The following is a 19,704-nucleotide window of genomic DNA, read 5'->3' as shown; positions in this document are numbered from 1 at the left end:
CAGGATCAATGGGTGCGCGGGACAGCGTGTCAGCGTCTTCATGCTTACGGCCAGACTTATAAACGATGGTGATGTCAAATTCCTGTAGCCGCAAGCTCCACCGTGCCAGTCGTCCTGAAGGGTCGCGCATGCTTGCCAACCAACAGAGGGCATGGTGGTCCGTCACTACTTTGAAGGGACGACCATAGAGATAGGGGCGAAACTTGATGATCGCCCACACGACCGCGAGGCACTCCTTCTCCGTAGTCGAATAATTCGCCTCGGCACGGGACAGGGAGCGGCTGGCATACGCTATAACTCTTTCCACTCCATCTTGAAGCTGGACGAGCACTGCGCCAAGGCCAATGCTACTGGCGTCGGTATGCACCTCAGTGTCAGCATCATCGTCAAAATGTGCAAGAACGGGTGCTGACTGAAGGCGCTGTCGTAATTCAGCAAAAGCCGCCTGTTGCTCATTATGCCACACAAATGGCGTATCGTCTCTTGTAAGGCGTGTCAGGGGTTCCGCTATCTTCGAAAAGCCTTTAATAAACCGGCGATAGTAGGCGCACAAACCCAGGAAGCGCCGGATGGCCTTCTTATCGGCAGGAGCTGGAAACGCGGCCACAGCGGCAAGCTTGTCTGGATCGGGTCGGACCCCTTTGGCGCTTACTACATGACCGAGGAACTTGAGCTCTTCGTAACCAAAGTGGCACTTTTCGGGCTTAAGTGTGAGGTCTGCCGATCGGATGGCTTCTAGCACACTCCGTAGGCGGTGAAGATGCTGCTCGAACGTTTCAGAGAAGATGACCACATCATCCAGGTACACAAGACAGGCCTGCCACTTCAGTCCAGTAAGGACAGTGTCCATCATTCGCTGGAAAGTAGCCGGGGCTGAACACAAGCCAAAAGGAAGCACTCGAAATTCATAGAGCCCATCTGGAGTCACAAAGGCTGTTTTCTCGCGGTCGCGTTCGTCTACCTCGATTTGCCAGTACCCGCTTTTTAAATCGAGAGAAGAAAAGTACTGGGCGCGCCGTAGTCGATCTAACGAGTCGTCGATACGCGGCAGCGGGTACACGTCCTTTTTAGTCACGTTGTTGAGCTTGCGGTAGTCGACACAGAAGCGTAGCGTTCCGTCTTTCTTTTTGACAAGAACGACCGGAGATGACCACGGGCTGTTGGAAGGTTCGATGACGCCATCGTCAAGCATCTCTTGGACTTGCGTACGTATGGCTTGGCGTTCTCTTGCCGACACGCGGTAAGGCTGCTGGTGTATCGGGCGTGCGTCGTCGTACGTGATGATCCTGTGTTTAGTGATGGAAGTCTGTCGTACCTTGGAAGAATGTGCGAAGCAGGTCCTGAATTCAAGCAAGAGCTTGCGCAGTGCTGTCTGGCTATCGGTGGACAGTTCAGAATTGATGTCAAGATGGCCCAGAGACGTGTCTGCTGTCTCCACTACTTCTGACGTGAAACAGTTTTTAACGTCTGCTATTGCGTCTGCAAACGCTAACGAAGTGCCGCGGAACAGGTGTCGGTGCTCGTAGCTAAAGTTGGTAACAAGCAATTGCGAATGATCAGCACGAATCTGTATAACACTGCGAACCACACAAACACCTTGCTTTCAGTAGGTGTTCCAAGTTACTTTCGGCCACCGCTTCGCCATCGCGTAAGCCACAGCATGTGACGTCGACGAGGACACTGGCACGTGGAGGAAGCGTTACACTGTCAGCAGACACACGAAGTACGTCGTCGCGCCGTCGGCCGTCTTGCACGTCGATTGCTCGTTCGGCAGAGAAAGTGATACGACGCTCTTGCAGATTGATAATCGCGCCGTACTCCTGCAGGAAGTCAACCCCAAGGATAACGTCGCGGGAGCATTCGCGTAAGACAAGGCAGCTCGCTACGAATGTAGATCCTTGAATCTCAACTCTAGTCGTGCAGGCGCCCAGCGGAGTAACGATGTGGCCGCCAGCCTGTCCGAATCTGCGAGTTATGCCAGGGCGTGATCACTTTCTTCAGCTGCGTTGCTATTTTGCCGCTTAGTATCGTGTAGTCTGCGCCGGTGTCCACTAAAGCACTAACGGCATGACCGTCAACAGTAACTGGTATATCGAGCGAAAGCCGGTCGTCTCGTTCAGTTGCAGGTGGTGTCGGGTCGGTATCTTTCCGTAACTGCGTCCGTCGGAGGTCTTCAGCGCTTCGACCGTCAGCGACCTCGCCCCCAAAGATCGCTTCAGTTAGTTTTCCCGGCGGGGACTGGTCGACCGCTCGGGAGAATACCGCTGGGGCGGAGGTGAAAATCGTCTCGGAGACGGCGAACGCGACTGCCGCCGGGCAGGCGGTGGCAAGCGCTGCTGGGACAGGTATTCCTGAATGTCCCGGGGTCGTTGGCCGTATCGGGGCGGCGGCGAGTATGCGGAAAATCCGCGAATCCCAAGGCGCCGGTATGGGCACTGGCGGTACAAGTGGTCAGCTTCACCGCAGTGGAAGCACAGAGGCCGCGAATCGGGTGTGCGCCAAACATCCGACTTCCGAGGGGGCGGGCGTCTATCGTCGACGTAGTGAACCGCTTGCTCCGTACGATGGGCAAATGGAGCGGCATGAACAACGGGCGGCGGCGTGTACCCAGCGTCGTAGTACGGTATCGGCTGCACCGACTGAACTGACACCGTAGGAGGAGCACGAACGAATAGCGGCGGAGAGGAAGCAGGGCGCTTCAGGGCTTCCGCGTAGGTCGCACGAGGGTATTCAGGAGGTACTGCCGCAGCGTTAGCAGGAGGCAAGGTATCACGAAGCGCCTGGTGCAGTTCGTCCTTGATAATGCTCGCTATGGAGCTTACCGTAGGTTGCGGTGTTACAGCGGCCTTTTGCAACTCTTCACGCACTACAGAGCGGATGAGTTCTCGCAGTGAGTCGCCGTTGCTTCCTATGGCCGTGAAAACGTCAGCAGCAGACATGCTGTTCGCTTGCCGCTCATACAAGTTCGAGCGATGCAGAAGCATCTTTTCCATGGTTACGGCCTCGGACAAGAACTCCGCGACCGTCTTCGGAGGGCTCCGTATGAGGCCAGCGAAGAGTTGCTCCTTGACCCCGCGCATCAGATGACGTAACTTCTTCTCCTCCGTCATTCTTGGATCCGCTCGTCGGAAGAGGCGCGTCATGTCTTCGACGTACGTGGTCACAGTTTCGTTTGGCAACTGGACACGGGCCTGAATCGCTCGTTCCGCTCGTTCGTGGCGATCAGAACTGGTGTAGGTCTCCAGGAGCTGACGACAAAACTCGCGCCATGACGGCAATTGCCCGTCGCGGTTCTGAAACCACGTACGCGCGCCATCCTCCAGGTAGAAGTAGACGTGTCTGAGTTTTTCCGTGTCGTTCCATTCGTTCACGGAGGCCACGCGCTCGTATTCGACCATCCAGTCTTCGACGTCTTCGAACACTGTGCCATGAAACGTCTTTGGGATCCGTGGGCTCTCAAGTGTGTAACGGTTCGACATCGTGCTTCCCGTACCGGTTGGGGCGGTTTGAAGGGTGGCGCTGGTCATACCGGTCGATGTGGTGGGAACCGTAGCGTCGACGACTTCTGGGGACAGTCCCCTGATCCTGCGGCTGGCCCGATGCACGGGAGTGTCGACAGGCACTGGATTCGTAGCGCGGATCCTTGGAGGGGTCTGCAACATCCGTGAGGACGCTTACCCAGCACCTCCACCAGTTTGTCACGAGCCTCTAGAAGTGGACTTGAAGGTTTAATAACCCGTAGAGCAGCTGGCTCTCGGAAGACGCGACCGTCGGGGCTGGCTCGAGCAGAGAAGGGGCGCGCGGTCTTCTTTCTTCTCTTGGGCTCGACCCACTCTTGCCCTCGACCCACTACCTACAGGTGGCAATATCATGACATGTGTGTCATGTAGGTCATGAAACAGCCACCTACGTCTTGGTGCTCTCATGGTCGTTTTGTTAACTTGGTGTGTACCAAAATTGGCATAGTATGACAAGAGTGTATGACGAAAATAAGTGATAGGTCATGACATGAATATCATGACATATCAATCGTGTCATATAGGTCATGAAACAGAGGCCTTCCTCTTGGGGCTCTCATGGTTGTTTCGTTAACTTGTTATGTAACTGGAATGGGTCCGGACATGGCTACTAAGGGAAGGACATACTAAAGGATGATGGTAGAAGTCATAGTCATGAGCATGACTTAACAAAAACGACAATTACTCAGCGAAAAATTATTAACACTCAAAAACCACTGGAATGGCTTCGGACGTACGTGGGCACTAAGTGAAGGAAACACCAAAGGTTGATGGTAGAAGTCATAGCCATGAGCATGAATCAGCAAAAATGACAATGACTTAGCGAAAAATGATTAACACTCAAAAACCACTGGAATCTGTTCGGACGTGGGCACTCTATCTTCTATCTTCAAGTATGAAGATAGAAGTCAAATTCACGCGCATGACAAAGCAAAAATGACAATGACTTAGCGAAAGAAGATTAACACTCAAAAACCACATAAATGGGTTCGGACGTAGGTACTAAGTGAAGGAAACACTAAAGGATGGTGGTAGAATTCATAGTCATGAGCATGACTCAGCAAAAATTACAGTGATTCAGCGAAAAATGATTAGCACTCAAAAACCACTGGAATGGGTTCGGACGTGAGCACTAAGTGAAGGAAACATTCAAGGATGATCGTAGAAGTCATAGTCATAAGCATGAATCAGCAAAAATGACAATGACTCAGCGAGAAGACATTAACACTCAAAAGCCACTGAAATGGGATCGGACATAAATGATAGGTCATGAGAAGAATGTCATGACATGTAGGCCATGATACAGCCGCCTACGTCTTGGTGCTCTTATGGTCGTTCCGTTAACTCGGTCAGCTCCCCGCAGTCTGCGTCGCATAACATCGATTCCCACTGGGCGTGGGATCTGCCAGCTTTTTTTTTTTTTTTTTTTTTTTTTGTCCTTGTTAAACTGAACGTGAACACAGCAGCAAGAACAAGATTGCATGGGCCTAGTCAAGCGGTCTGAAAACAGATTTTTGCCCTAGTACCCCTTCAAGAAATTTGTGTTTCATATGTGGGACAGAGGCTTTCGAGGATCCAAGGACTCGCAAAAGGATTTCCACTTCTGAGATTGTAGCGTATCGATGCGGCGCTGGATTTTCTTTTGGATCCTCCTCGCCTCCCTCAGATCATGAATACATTTGGGTACGCCTGTATCTTCTTTCCGCGCGTCGGCGAATCGCTCGAAGCCTTTCCAATTCACCGCGGACGCAGCCGCTCGATCTTCAGATACCAGTACCGATTGCGTCGCTATCGAGCGGACGCAGCCGCTCGATCTTCACATACCAGTACCGATTGCGTCGCTATCTCTATGTCCAGAACAGACGCAGCAAGAAAGCTCCGTGCGCTTGCTCGCGAGCTTACGTTAGCCCACTGGAATTCAACGGACTTTAAAAACCAGCGCCTCTGTTCCCTGGATCCTAATCTGAAGCTCCGCCTTCCACATGGCTTACCACGACGGGAGGTAACTCTCATTTGTCGCCTAAGACTTGGAGTAGCTTTCACCAACGCGTACTCCTACCTGATGGGAATGGCCACAAGTCCAGATTGTGAAACTTGCGGGTGCAAAGAGACTATAGCACATCTTCTGTGTGATTGTCGTCGTTTTAGTGCACAAAGGAAAGTCCTCAGAACCACGCTCGACAAGATAGACAGCCGTCCCCTTACGGAAGCCAGAATTCTTGGTCCCTGGTCCCAGCCGACGTCGGAACGAACTGCTTTAAAAGCGCTAGTACGCTTTTTAAAAGAAACAGGACTTCATGAAAAACTATAGAATTGTGTGGACAGATGTGTTCTTTTTTTTTGTTTTTCTTCTTTTTAATCTTCTCTTGTTTTCTAATCTTTTCTGCCCTTACCCCATCCCCCCGTGCAGAGTAGCCAACCGGACACTTAACCTGGTTAACCTCTCTGCCTTTCGCCTCTTATTTTCCTTCCTTCCTTCCTTGTGTTTCATATGGAAAAATAAACATGACTTGAACACTAGATCCAGGACCTTATCGAAACCGAGCGCACCCCGCTGCTACGTCAGTAGAAAACATCCCGTTTCGAAGTGAGTTAGTGAGTAAAACTTTATTACACAGGATAGCTCTCTGGCCTAGGGAGAGGGAGGGGAATAAGGGTAGGATATCTAAAAAATAATAACAACAGTAGCAGGAAAATATTCACCGAAGATTACGATACTCCCTAATGAGAAATTCGAGCGCTGCTCTATGTGTGTTTTCATTTCGCTATATGTTAGCTGGCGCGGACAATCTGTCTTGTGTGGCACGTTCTAAATGGAGCGAAGCGTGGCGCGACTGCCTCGCTAATCGGGAGATCGCGAGACGCAGGGCGTGGCTGACGCGTGGGCGCGATTCACAGCAGCCGCCGCAGACAGACCTCCGCTACAGCTACTAGAAGGGGTACACTGTACCTCCGCCATGCAGCGCTTTGGTGAACAGACGACGCGTAGAGTTACGTAGTAGAGTGCTAAGAGTGCCTCGATGCGCGCGCCCCCGCGAACGGAGCGGAGGCGAGCGAGCGCATCGAGGCACCCTAACGACGCGCGCTACTTTGGCGCTATCTGGTAGCCATCGTCGCCAAAAGGCCAAACTACTAGTGCGCGTGCAGGCGCGCGAAAGCTCGCGCGCATGCGCCTTGCGTTTGCCGCGCCTCGCGAGTAATGGCGATTTGAACCTACAAGGCACGCTCCATCGCGCGTCCACTTAGCTCATTATTTTCGCCTTGGTAGACATCGTTTCGTATTTTTGTGAGGCAGCCAGAGCACTGATATATACCTGTAGAAGATATTTGGGCTGCACCATCTGCGCTCATGCGTGAGGCGCGTGGGCGCGAGCTTTCGCGCGCCGGAAAGCGCACGTGTAGCTTGGACTAAAGTCCGTCTTGCGCGGTACTACGCTTCTCACGCTTTCGCCATACCCTCTTCCTCCGCTTTCCTCCCCACGCTATCTTCGCTCTCACCGTCTTTCATCATCCTCAGCGCTCCGTGTTCGCTCTCATTCGCTGTGCTCGTTCACTCGGTTACGAGGTACGACGCCAACGCTCGTCGCAGTAACAGCCTAAAGGCCAAACATAAAAAGCAGGAAAGAAGAAAAACGAAGAATTCTATACAGCGGCCTTGCAGCTTGGCTTCACACGCAAAATGCCACAATGACAATAACACAGTAGCGCACCCAGGCTCTCTGCCGGGGGGGGGGGGGGGGTGAATTTTTGTGGTGCTGTGGGGAGGGGGAAGCAAGTACTTTGCATAATATGCAATTTCCTTGCTTTAGCCAGATGAATCCAACAGCAAATAAAATGCCTAATAATTAAAATTTAAAATAATATAATGACACTAAGGATGATGATGATGTTTATTTCTTCAGCGTTTTACTGAAAGTAATTTAAAAGTGCATGAATAAATACAAGACAGTGATGGAGTGTTTTTGTTAATCAGGGAAATTCGACGTCAAGCCACCTTCTGAATTGTAATTACAATGTGAACAGAGCTCTGAAGGTACACGTTGGACTGGTGGTGCTGGACGCGTGGGGGGGAGGAAGGGGTCAACTCAGCCACAGGGGGGGGGGGGGGGGGTTACAACACCCGAATCTTAACTGCCGCTGCCACGGCCGAAAATCGGGACACATAGTCCGACGCGGCGTCGGTGCAACACAGTGCCCTCTGTGTCATCAACTCTTCTGCCAATGACCGCCGATGAGTGGTTGTCCTTGCGTTGATGGCGGGTCACCGGTTCGGCGACCCGCAACTGCACATCGTCCCATGGTGCCATTCTTGGTAGTCATGCGTGTCATCTGTTTTGCCCGTCTGTTCCCTTCCATGTCGCACGGGTCAAACAACGACGCCGCTCGTGTCCGGTCCTTCGCTCCGCTACGATATCTCGCAGCGGTGGGAGGCCCGCATAGCGGTGGAGCTCGTCGATTCTAGTGTGGCGAGGAAGCCCTGTCACTACTCGTAAGTTTCCCAGGTGGAGTCTCTAGAGCTTTTATTCTTGCCGCTTAGTCAGGTCGAAGCAAGTTGCAAGCCCGGGACGTGAGGACGATTGTGACCAGTGTGCGTGCGTTTGTGTGCCATGCCCCACCACTGTGGTGGGCGATCCTCCGTATGAGGTGCAGGATTTGCTTCCACCTCGCCTCAAGTTGCCTTAGCCAGGTGGTCGAGCTTCCCTTCTTGTTGATCGGGACGCCCAGAATCTTCACAAAGCTTTCTGCTGTTCTATAGTGAGTCGCTGGCCTGTAAGTTGCAGTTGGACCTTGTCCTGCGCCTCCGGGGTGCCTCCTGTGAGAACGTACTGCGTCTTCTCCGGAAACGGTTGCATTACAGTGGTTTGCAGACAGTCAGCCAATACGTCCAAAGCCTCCTGCAAGGCCCGACACTGGCCCTCCGTCGTCAGAGAGGGCTCGCCTGGATGTGTAAACAGTGTTATATCATCGGCATATACGGTACACCTGACACCGTGAATCTGCCGCAGGCGGACGGCCAACCTTCTCATGACGAGGTTGAAGAGGACTGGCTACAGAATAGCGAATAGCGTAGACAGGGCGTGTAGCAAAAAAAATGTTGCAGTGGCTTAGCTCGGCTATGCCAGGATATACGTAGCGTTAGCAAAGGTTCAGCTGATTATTCTTAGCTTTCCTGGTTGTCTAGATTGTCAAGGATTAGCTTGATTGTCATACTTACTGCTGCTCCAATGACACACACAAACGCCAGTCAGAAGCGCAGCGGCTCCAGCGCAGTGTCAGACGGCGACTGCACAGCGAGCGCGCGCCGGCCCCAGTGCGTCTACCACGGCTACGACGTCACTCCTCTGGAATGCGCAGACCGGCGGCGGTGAGTCGCGCGCGGCGGCGGCGGAGTGCGCGAGAGGTGCCGGCTCCGGTGGCTCCGGTGCGCAAGCCGTGTGACATCACTGATCCTTGCGCATGCGCAGCACGGCTCTTGATGTGCCGCGCGAAACGGGCTTGGCTAGGCCAGTGTAGCTAACGCTACAAAAGTCGCGTCGACAAAATTGAATCCACAGTAGCCTGCTGCTCGCCGGCGGTGCTCCGTGGCTCCGGAGTGGATGGCGGAATAATAAAACGTCATTGTGTACCCACCAATGGCTGTGCTCGTTTTCTTGTGACATCGACCTCGCTCTAGCGACGTTATCGGCACTTGTACTTTGGTCATGCTATGGCCAGAACGCGCGAAGTTCGTACTGAACAAGAACGTGCATGGAAAGAGCGCCGGCGTGAGCAACAGCGTGAATGGGCGCGAAGGCGACGGGAAGCCGCTAGCCGAACGCGTGTCGTCCGAAGGATCCGTAACGTCGGATAGCAGCTCTGTGACCGATGAACAACAGCGTGCTCGTGAGGATCGCCTTCGCGTACAGAAGCGGGACTGGGCGCGAAAGCATCGGCAACCAATTGCAGTATATCACAGTGGCCACAAAGCAATGGTTATTATGGTGACAAAGTAAAGAGAAAATTAAAGACGATATCAACAACGAGGTTATGTGTATGTGTCTTTATTCAATCAATATAGCAATTAACCGTATATAACTCAATATAATGATCAGCAAGTACAGCTTCGCTGGTCTTCGATCTTCACACCGTGGAAGGGCTCTGAATTTTTTTATTTATTAGACACCTGAAACTCACGTCATTAGTGTCAAAGTATATATATATATATATATATATATATATTTCTTTAATTCAATAAGTAAGTACAAGTAATTTCCCCTATGTTGTGCTTGGTGTCATTGTTGGATTCTTATGATATATATATATATATATATATATATATATATATATAAAGATGAGAATCACAGCTTCGTGGTTATCTTTGGTTTATTTACCCAACAGTTTCGGCGGTGGACCGACCTTTTTCAAGGGATGCAGTAAATTCTCGCGACAGTATTTTTATATATTTAGGTAGAGAAAGAAAACGCACAAAGAAATTGAAGACAAAAAAGAGAGAGGGAGAAAAGGCGACGGAAAAAGAAAAAGGGGAGAAGGAAAAGAGCCCGAATGCTACATAGAATACTCGTTGGTAACGGGGTTTTGCACGGCGCATTCGCGGATTCACTCCCCTTATCATTGACAGTGTTCAGGTCTTTGACCCGCTCACCAGGATGAATGCCAGAGGGTCAGGGAGTGAGAGGTGATCGGAAAGGAATCCGTTACGTGCGTTTACATGGTAGGCGAACACGCAATTAAGCCATTTTTGTGGTGTCCTGATCAAACAAAGGCATTGGTATGGTATGGAGAACTTTATTGAGTCCTGAAGGTCAACCCTGGGTTGACGCGGGCCGCTCCCACGTTGGGACTATCAGGCCGAGCCCTTCAGCCACATCGCGGGCCTTCTGGACTGCCCGTAATTGGTCAGAGAGTGATTCACTTCGTAGCATTTGCCGCCACCATTCTTCTTCCTTGTCACAGTCTGCGAAAGCCGCGGGGCACTGCCAAAGCATATGGTCAAGAGTAATGATGACATTGCATTTATTACAATTGGTTTGAATTTCCCTCTCCGGATAGATCTTGTTAATAAAATATGGACTTGGGTATGTCCTTGTCTGTAGCAAACGTAATGTGACCGCTTGGGCTCTGCAAAGTTTACCGTGTGGCAATGGGTATTCCCGTCTGCTTAAATAATAATGTTTCGTGATTTCGTTATATGTTAATAATCGATCCCTGTGTTCCCCATGTGAAGTGTAAGCTGCTCGGTCTTGAAGAGCACGGCTAGAAAGTCCTCGTGCTGCTTCATTTGCCACCTCATTGAGGTTTCTCCGAGTTCCGTCCACCACCCCCAGATGTGCAGGAAACCAGCGAATTTCGATCCTCTCACTGTTGACCTTGTCTAGTAACTTGGTTGCTATCCGTGTCACATATCCGTTAGTAAAGTTGCGTATGGCTGTTCTAGAGTCACTGTAAATATGTGTCCACCGATTTGCCCGGATGGCTAAGGCGATGGCTACTTGTTCTGCTACTGTTGGGTCCTTTGTATAGACGGTGATGGCATCCCGTATGTTACCTTGAGTGTCTACAACAACGGAGGTATAAGCATCCTTATTTTTAACCCAGGCAGCGTCAACGAATACCGCCTGCTGCTTATGTTGATCTATGTCTTGAAGGAGTGCCTTGGCTCTTGCCTTCCGTCTCTCGAGGTTATGTGTCGGGTGCATGTTCCTAGGGAACGGGGTGGTCTTAATTTTTTCTCGTAGTCCCGCTTGCAATTCTGTTAATAATTCTCCTTTGTTGGTTTGGTTGTTACTTTCTACGCCTATTTCTTCAAGTAGCGCCCTTCCAGGTCGTGTCCTCATTAGTCTCTCTTGGTGGGCCACCTGTTGAGCCTCAGCTATCTCTTCTAGCGTGTTATGCAGCCCTAGGCGCAATAATCTATCATTGGCAGTGCTGATGGGAAGTCCTAGTGTAGCCTTTATAAGTCGTCTGATTAAAGCGTTTAGCTTGTTCTTATCAGCCTGTGTCCATTGTAGCATGCCTGCCACGTACGAGAAGTGGCAAAATGCGAATGCATGTACCAATCTTATGGCACTGTCTTCTCCTAGCCCCTTATGCTTATTTGTAATTCTACGCAGAAGTCTAATGACTTCTTCAGACTTCTTAGAGATATGTTGTATCATCCTGCGATTAGATCCATTCGCTTCCGGGAGAAGGCCTAGCACCCTAATAGTCTCCACCTGCCTGATTGGCTCTCCATTCTTGGCGTATATGTCAATGCGGGGTTCTTCCTCTGGGATATATCCGTTCGGCTTGCGCCCACGCTTACTGCTCCGTAGTACCAATAGTTCTGATTTTTTAGCAGAGCAGTTCAGTCCCATACCCTCAAGTATGGTTTCCACCACATAAATGCTTTCCTGTAGTTTGGTCTCTGTTTGTCCCATATTACCTTCAGCACTCCAGATTGTTACATCATCTGCATATATTGCAAAGTGGATACCTTCAATCTGCGCGAGACCTCGAGCCACTTTTGACATTGCCAAATTAAATAACATGGGAGATAGGACAGACCCTTGTGGTGTCCCACGATTCCCAAGTTCCAGGGTTGTCGATTGGAGTTCGCCTAACCTGAGACAAGCAGAACGGCAACCGAGAAAGGCTTTGACTATATTGTGCAATCGCTTACCCAATCCCATCTCCGAGAGGATATCCAATATGGCCTTGTGTTTGATGCGATCAAAGGCTTTTTCTACATCTAGGCCTAGGAGAGCTCTCGTATGTAGCGGGCTAGCAAGAATAAGGTGATGTTTGATTAAAAGCATTGCATCTTGAGTCGAAAGTCCAGGACGGAAACCGATCAGGTTATGCGGAAGAACATTTCTGTTCTCTACATACTTAGTCAGTCTATTAAGTATGACATGCTCCATGGTTTTGCCCAGACATGATGTTAACGATATGGGCCTTAGGTTATCTAGATTGAGTTGCTTGCCTGGTTTGGGAATAAGAATTGTGTTAGCAATTCGCCATTCCTTCGGATAATCACCGTTTTTCCAGAGTTCATTGAAATACTCAGTTAAATACGTTATAGAATCATCGTCCAGATTTTTCAAAAGCCTATTGGAAATGCCATCTGGACCAGCCGCGGATCTACTGTTGAGGTCGTACAGGGCTGCGCGAACTTCGCTTTCTGTGAACTCTTGATCCATAAGCTCACAGTCTTCCCCTGTATATTCAGGCTGGTCTGTACTCTCATTGCTATCCTTAAGTGGTAAATACTTAGCTGCGAGCCGATCAAGAATGGCCTCGTCCGTTGTGTCCTGACTCTCACGATGGACGAGTCGTGCTACTGCTGTTCTCCTATTAGATTTCGTGTCGTTCTCATGAAGCAAATGTCTAAGTAAGTTCCAATTTCCACCTCGTTTAATTCGACCATCTATGGTATTACACAGCTCATCCCATTGTTGTTGCTGTAAATATCTGGCGTGTTCCTCAATCTCCCTATTCAACAATGCTATACGCTTCCTGAGTCTCCTGTTCAGCCGTTGCGTTTTCCATCTTTTTAACATAGATTGTTTGGCTTCAATCAAGTGCGCCAGCCTACTGTCCATGATTTCGATATCCTCCTCAGTAGTAATAGCCTTCGTTGCCGCCTTTACATCTTCCCTGAGCTGAGTGGTCCAAGTTTGGAGTGTTTTCTTTTGTCCTGTCTCTGTCTCAGCTCTGCTTTTCCTTGCTTTCCGAAAAAGATCCCAGTCAATGTAGTTAAAGTGCTTTATCTCATTACTGGGTGTTTCCAATACTATTTGTAATATGTAATGGTCACTACCCAGATCAATATTGGAATTATTCCAGCCAGCGTTCGCTAAATTTGATACAAAAGTAAGGTCTGGGGTGGAGTCCCTGCACGTAGATGTACCACACCTAGTGGGATAAGCTGGGTCAGTGATGAGGGAGAGATTAAGATCTATAGCTAGATGCCAGAATCCATCCCCTTTCTTAGTATTCCAGCGATATCCCCAGGTTTGATGTGGGGCGTTGAAATCCCCTCCAATAATGAGTGGAGCGTGCTTAGTAACAGCCATAGTCTTATTAAGAAGTGCCCTGAAACTTTGTTTCATGTCGCTAGGGCTGCTGTAAACATTGAGACAAAAGAGGCTTTGCGGTTTGCCTCTATTCCTTTTCAAAATTATTTCCACAAGTAAGTATTCTAATTTGTTTAGTCCAAGGCGCAAATCATGTTCTATGAATGGTATTTTCTTATCTACGAGCGTGGCTAGCCCCCTACCCGGCTCTTTGCCCCTGCATGTCGCTTTGTATCCGGATAGGCTGATCTCATCCGCCAAGGTTTCCTGCAGCATAATTACTTTTGGTTTATCTGGAGATGTTTTTATCAACTGCATGAGAGGTGCTTTTTTATGATGAAATCCTCGGCAATTCCATTGCCACACGGTAAAGCTCCCCCTGCTAGCCATTGCTTATAGAAGCCGCCTTACTGCTACCCGCTAGAGTACGCTTCGCAGAACTCCCCGACGCACCAGGGAGCGATCGGACGCTCTCTGCTTCTGAGGGTAGGTATTCGTCGTCCTCGCCTTGCGCTTCTACTTTTGAAAGCCTCTTTTCTGTCGTCAATCTCCATTTCCATAACTTATCAACTTTGAAGGTAGTTCTATCTGTGGCATCTCTAAGTTGTTTAATCGCCTCCTTAATCTCTTCCAAAGCAGAGCACACTGTCGTTTCTACTGGGCTTATTGCCCGCTTCTTTGGAGCTGGTGAATTTTCTTCTTCCTGACTGTTGTCATTATTCACCGGTTTGGCTATTGCTACTTTTGTGGAGCTAGTCTGCGAGTTCTTGCGAAGTTCTACAACCTGCTTAGTAAGTTCTTCATTTGCCTTTCTCAGATATGTTACTTCTTTGATCAGCTGTTCTATCCTGGCATCATTATCTCCGACCGGCTGCCCCGCACCGCTCTCTGCAGCCCTCACAGTACCTTTCACTTTGTCGGCCCAGGCTGTTCCAGATGTCGTCTTGTCGCCAGGCTTCTGCTTTCCTCCTTCAAAGCGCACCTGCACTTCACGTGATCTGGAGCGGCTTCTGCCCTTCGACGGCGAGCGGCGTCTTGACCGTGTGGGGCTCTTTGAGCGTGAGCGCTCCTTGGCGCCCGTTTGGGCATCCCATTGCCGCTCAGCTGATGTCGCCCTCGATGCAGATCTGTTGCGTTCACGTCGTCGAATTCGCACCACGTATGGAATTTGGTACCGCTCTTGGCAGGTCTTGTCTCCAGTTGGGTGGTCCCCTCCACAGAATTTGCAGTTAGGCACACACGTGTGATTGTCCTCCGGGTTTTGAGTTCCACATCCTCTGCACTGAACCACGTCCGGTGTTGGACATACATCTGATCTATGTCCAATGTTTCCGCAAGCATAACAGACATCAAACTGCTTCCTATACAGGTAACACCTCACAAGGGTCGACCCATATCTGACATAATTGGGTACCTTGAGCCCATCAAACAAAACAATGACCGAGCCAGTCGATTTAATACGTTTGGCTGCCAATGCCAGTGGGTTAAAGTCATGCACAATGTTCTTCGTTATCGTGGCCTGATTGTCTCTGAGGTCAACTCTCCGAATCACACCTTTACACGTGGTGTGCGGAGCTGTCTCGTAGGCGTTAACTTCATATTCGGTTTCCACTATAATGATTGACTTGATTCGTACATACCTGGCAGCATGACTGGGATCTGGTGTACTGACCACCACGATGTTTTGCGTGAAGTTAGGGCAAACGACATCCTCTCGGGCTTGTTCTGGAGTCAGGCCCGATGCTTCAATAACCGCCACGCCTATCGCTGTGGTGCTAACTTTGCTCAAGTTGAGACCTCCTCGGGGGCGGATGACGATCTTGCTGTGCTCCTGCGGCAACTGGGGCATCCTCGATGCCTTGACAATACGGTTCTTGAACGTAGTGGTTGTAGGTCCCTTGTTCTTGCTGTTGTTGCCTTGCTCTTGCTGGCTCTGCGGCGTTGTTTTCCCATCACCAGAAATCCTTCTGGTGGAGCGAGATTTTCGGCTTGTCACAATTTGCCAGCCTAGATCTTCCTCGTTCTCTTCTAATCCGGTGGCGTCTTCGTCTTCCATGCGCGTTTCCGCCATTGCGGCTCGGTGGGGCCAGTAGGCCTACTTGGGCCTTGCTAGCCGCACACGTTCGATGCACCAAGAAAGGTCATTAAAAGTCCAAAAATGGAAGTCCCACCTTAAAGTAAGGTGCCCACCAATTCCTGGTGACTTCACAAATCCAGTGATGTGCTTGAATCCGTGATGGTGGTAAAGACGGCTGCACAAACATTCAAAAACGACGGAGCCGATGTGAGGGACGTCCGCACCTCGGCTTCTTCTTCTTCCTTCAAAGGCAAAGGCATTGCGGAATGATTAAAATGTGTACAGAAAAAATATATATATATATACATATATGTCCGCGTCCCCTAGGAACGCCTTTACAAGAAACGCCACGTTCGTTACACTCACAACCTTCTTTTTTAACTTGTAGTCTAAAACACACACCACAAGCATATACATACATATATATTTATTTATTATTTACAAATACTGCGAGCCATAGCTCTGGCCCAAGCAGGAGGGACTATATACAACACAAGAGCAGGTTTGCCCAACAACATGCCAACAGAACACATTAATAGAGCATCTTAATCCAAGCAAGCCTGCATTGCGAAAACATCAAGGATAAATAATGTACACTGGAATCAAACACATAAACTTGAGTCAAACAAGTCGAACATAACAAGCATCAGCACAAAAAAAAAAAAAAACGAAAAAAAAGAAGGGTAAATATTGCACAGTGGGAACACCGACAACAAAAGTGTTTCTATGTCCCTGACAAAATTTCCTGAATAGAACATCTTTAGCTGAAAAACAAATTCCAATCAGCAACAGTTTTGGGGAAGGAACTGCGCTTAAATCCTTCCGTGCATGTAAACATAGTAGCTATTAAATTATGTGTCGGTTAAATCGCCTTGTTTTCGTTCTTGCGGCTGGCTCAACACAATCAGGCAAATTAACATTTACCTTCCTTAAAATAATATTGCACAAAAAGGACGAGTCGAGCAACTTTTTGACGTGCCTCCACTGTGGAAATACTATGTTATTGTGTGGGTAAAGATGGCGAATCATCCTTTTTATACTTTCCGAAAATAAATCTTAGCGCATTCCTCTGAACTCTTTCCCAACTTCGCAATATCTTTTTTTTTTCTTTTTTTTTTCTGTGAGGATCCCAAATGACAGCCACGTATTGAACCTTGGACATAACGCAAGCATTATAAGCCAACAATCGTTTAGTTATGGGAGCATTTCTTAGCTTTCGCTTTAGAGTCCAAAGTTGCCTGAGCGTAGATGTAAAAAATGCTTGAAATATGACTAGACCATGTATAAGTTTATCTGTTAGAATGACACGCAGATATTTGTAGTTGTTAACTTGACAGACTCAATTATTACGAAGACTGTATAAAAAAAGCAGCAGGTGACTTCTTTCTGGTTAGGTGTCTTCTTGTATATTTATAGATTTGAAGAAATCCACGTTGAAAAACGTAACAAATTAATTTTCAATGATTCGGAAAATAATTTGTCTTTCAACGTGGATGTCTTGAAATAACCACACACTTGCCAGGAACTCTTATTTTCAACTATATATATATATATATATATATATATATATATATATATATATATATATATATATTGTACTGGAGATTATCGGTGCCGGCCGGCACGGTGAAGTGTGAAAGAGGAAGTCGACGAACTAGGAGTGCGCGCTCGATCGGTGTCCAGCTGAGACTGCTCCGTCTTCTTGTACTTCAGTCCGACGCCCTGTGGACTTGCAAGAACATCCCGTGACATTTGGTGGAGGTGCTGGGTAACGTCTTCCCCGACCTGGAGCTCCGCAGCCGTACGTTGCCATCTGCGGCCACAATGACCGACGACGCCGGCCCTTCGCAATCCGCTCCCCCCCCCCCCCCCCCCCCCCCCCCGGCTGTTGTGTGTTCTGGTGCGGTACGTCAGCGCGACCCTGCCATCTTCAGCGGCACCGACGACCAAATGTCACGGGATGTTCTTGCAAGTCCACAGGGCGTCGGACTGAAGTACAAGAAGACGGAGCAGTCTCAGCTGGACACCGATCGAGCACGCACTCCTAGTTCGTCGACTTCCTCTTTCACACTTCACCGTGCTGGCACCGATAATCTCCAGTACAATATATATATATATATATATATATATATATATATATATATATATATATATATTCGTGTCTCTTGTGTGCAAAGGACGATCAGGTAAACCATGGGTCGGTATAATGTAGCGATCCCTCTCGCTCGATCAATTCCTTTCTTATCACCAACAGCTCATGATAGGCCGACTCTGGTGATAACGTAAGCAGCTAGAGTGCCGTTAATTGTGACCACTGACGAAGCACGAAAAGCAGATAAAGTTGAACAGATCAAATCGTACTATTATCCTAACCCTGGTTCTATACCTTTTAACGTATTTCCACCAGCCGCTGATTCAGCGTAGGTCACCTGTTGTCACAAGAGTGGCACTTTGGGCTTGTTCGGGGAATTTTAGCCCCTTTTAAATCCACTAACATTTATTAGCTATTCTCATCCCGGCATTTTGCAAGGCGAGGGGGAAAAAACGAACAAAAACGGATTCTCCCTGTGTATCGTACCTGCTCGTAGCGGTATACAGCAAGCCGAATTTGGATGAAATGGAGGCGTAAGGTATTTGGAGGCAGTCACATTTCAATGCACCCACCCCGTCCATTTTTTTTTTTGAAATATTGAAAATCGCACCTAATTTGAGACATTCACCATTGAATTTCAACGCTCCATCCTGCCGTGACATGCCTTATCAGTATCTGTTACGACATGCCATCATTTAAACTTTGCCACGCACTTCGTCACGGGGCGTTTCCGTCAGACGTAATTTAGCGGGGCTGCCTTCTTGCCGCTCCCTGCGCGCATGGTTATAGATGGCTTGCACTGACGTCATTGTAGCCGCCATGGTACGTGGTGCACCGACACGATGATAAGCTGGGTCCGTAACGTCACGTGAAAGCTTTCAATAAGATGGATTGGACTGACGTGCTCGTAGTCGTCATGTTGGTGCCCCAAAACGGTGATAAGGTCGCGCGATTGTCAGGATTTAAAAAATATATGTATATTGGGGTACATTCAAATGTGACTGTATTCGAATCTGCTATATAAACAACTGTTGCCAAATTTCGAATAAATAACTAATTAACGCATTTTCAAATTAGTCTTCTCAAGCTTACGTTATTAGCGGCAAAGTATGTCCGCTTCGCTTTATAACTCGATCCTCTGCGAAAACAACACTTTGGCTACGCTCACAGCAGCTTTATAAAAAAAAAATATATGCACATTCCTAAGAACACCCTGTCTAAAACAATATAGTGTGGTGCTGACCGAACAGCTGGCTACCAGGACCGATCGAGCGACGACTGGATGATTGTAGGTGTGAATCTTGACGCGGCGAGCAGGTGTGAGTGCGGGGCCTGTGAATGCGTCGCGTGCGCATGTCTTCGGTACGTGAGAAGGCTCCGCAGCGCGGCCCGTCAAGTCGCCTCTTGCTCGGCCAGAATTCCAGGACAGTGTCCGGGTCGACGGGGTAAAGGTCGTCAGGCACGAGTGGCCGAGTTTCTGACGGGCTGGAAAGGGAACTCCCTTGCCAGGTAGCCAGCCGTTTCGTCGCCAGTGACATTCGTGTGGCCTCGGATCCACACGCGAGGCTGACATGCGGTTATATAGATATGTCGGCGATCCGTGTCGCGCGGTGTATGGAGCGTACAGCCACATTCAGTGAGTCCAGTCCGGAGCAAGCTTTAATGTCGACCTGTGAGTCCGTGTAAATAGTCTGATGAATGGGAAAATGAAAACCCTTGAGCATTCTCGTGATAATGGCCGTGCCGCAGAGTGCCGAACAGTTCTATCAGCGCGTACGGTACTGCCGATGTCTAGCGCGGAATACGGAAACGGTCACAGCCATGGATCAGGGCTAACGAGCGCGCGAAGCCGCTCGCGAACGGCGGGAAGTTGCAAGGCTTTCTTTAAACAGCGGTAAGAAGCCGAAAAAGAAGTTGCTCGTCAACGCTTAACGTCAAAAGAGCGTGCCAAATTTCTTTTTC

Source organism: Dermacentor silvarum, chromosome 1 (genome assembly GCF_013339745.2).
Source record: "Dermacentor silvarum isolate Dsil-2018 chromosome 1, BIME_Dsil_1.4, whole genome shotgun sequence".
NCBI classification, from domain to species: domain Eukaryota; kingdom Metazoa; phylum Arthropoda; class Arachnida; order Ixodida; family Ixodidae; genus Dermacentor; species Dermacentor silvarum.
Note: the sequence above shows the minus strand (reverse complement) of the source record.